Raw genomic sequence first — 1,831 nt, 5'->3', positions numbered from 1 at the left:
GTGCCTGGCCACCCCTGGTAAGGTCCCCAGTTGTGTCTGCCCGGATGGCTCTGTCCGACCTCTGCTTCCCCCGGGCAGTCAGCTGACAGCGCCCGGCCACAAGGAAGCCTTGGGACCACGGGAAGCGCTGCCTCCCATCGCCCCCGTTACTGGGGGCCCCAAAACTCCTGACAAGTGGGGTGGGGCCCTCTTCCCAGGGGTCCACTCCCTGCCATTCTCACCGTGGCTGAACCCGCTTCCCACACCAACATCTCCATCAGTCAGGACCACACGGCGTGGGGCTGTTTCCTCTCAGATGCTCAGTGTCCCCGGCGGCCCCTGAGGGAAGGTCCAGCAGGATGAGGGCACCTCAGAGCGGGAGGGGGCCAGGGAGGGGAGACACCGAGGAGAAAAACGGAATTAAAGTGTTACTGATGTGCCCGAGGGCGTGAGGAGAGGCTGCTGAAGAATCTGTTGGAACATTGGAAGGACCGGTCATGAGAAAAGCAAAGAAATGAAGAAACCGTACTTGCTTCATGTGTTGTGCTGTGTGGACAAGTCTGTGGCCTCATCAGATCCATTTTCACTTGTGTGCGTTGCAAAGTGTGCACGTCTCTAAGTGATGCATCTAAAACGATTAGCACTCAGTCACTCAGTCACATCCATCTTTTTGTGACCCCATCGACTGTAGCCCGCCAGGCTCCTCTCTCCATGGGATTTCCCCGGTAAGACTACTGGAGTGGGTTGCCATCTCCTACTCCAGGGGATGTTCCTGATCCAGGGACTGAACCCACATCTCTTGCTTCTCTTGCATTGGCAGGGGGATTCTTTACCACCGGGCCACCTGGGAAGCCCTTAAATTATACAGAACACAGATTACATGTGAATTACCCTTGCCATAATTCATCTCCTCTTCCCCTGTGCATTTTGACTACTGCCCTGTAGTCTTAATTACTTTCTAATTGACTTCTCTGTAAATCCAGTGTGCATTTTCATATTCTCTTGCCAACACCATTTCTAGATGTTGGAGATGCTGTTTATGAGCATAAACTAGTTTCTAACCCTTTCACGCTAGAAAGAGCTCTTATAGGTATCTGCTCTGCCTGTTCTCTGTGGTGGTGACCAGCCACGTAAGATCAGGGGATGTTTCCCCAGGAATGTGAATGCAGTGGAAGAGGCACCTGGGGGCACAGAGTGGCAGAGGCAGGCTAGACTTTGGCTTGAAGCTGCAGAGCATTCTAGGAGAGGCTCCCCATGAGCAGGGGAGCCTCTTGCCCCGGTTGTTGTAGTTGAGTCACTCAGTCGTGTCTGACTGTTTGTGACCCCAGGGACTGCAGCACGCCAGGCTCCCCTGTCCTCCACTATCTCCAGGAGTGTGCTCAAACTCAAGTCCATGGAGTCGGTGATGCCATCCAACCATCTCATCCTCTGTCACCCCCTTCTCCTCCTGCCTTCAATCTTTCCCAGTGTCAGAGTCTTTTCCAGTGATTCAACTCTTCGCATCAGGTGGCCAAAGCATTGGAGCTTCAGTTTTAGCATCAGTCCTTCCAGTGAATGTTAGTCCTTTAGGATTGACTGACTTGATCTCCTTGCTGTCCATGGGACTCTTACAAAGGGGTTGGAATTAATTTCAGGAAAACTTGCTACGGAGGCACATGAGTCAAGACTTCTTAGAATCGGAGTAGAAGGTCTGTCTTTGAAGACGTCCTTTTCTCCCTCCCTGCTTTCTTCTCCGAGGTGCCTTTCCTCCGCGTGCCCGCGCCTTGCCGTGTGATGACGCCACTCTGTTGCTGTCTCATCTCCAGGGAGGTCAGGACGGGCAGGCTGATCTGACCACTGAGCTCCTGGTTCA

Source organism: Cervus canadensis, chromosome 33, assembly GCF_019320065.1.
Source record: "Cervus canadensis isolate Bull #8, Minnesota chromosome 33, ASM1932006v1, whole genome shotgun sequence".
Lineage (NCBI taxonomy): Eukaryota > Metazoa > Chordata > Mammalia > Artiodactyla > Cervidae > Cervus > Cervus canadensis.
The sequence above is the reverse complement of the archived record's forward strand: the minus strand, read 5'-3'. Positions refer to the sequence as shown.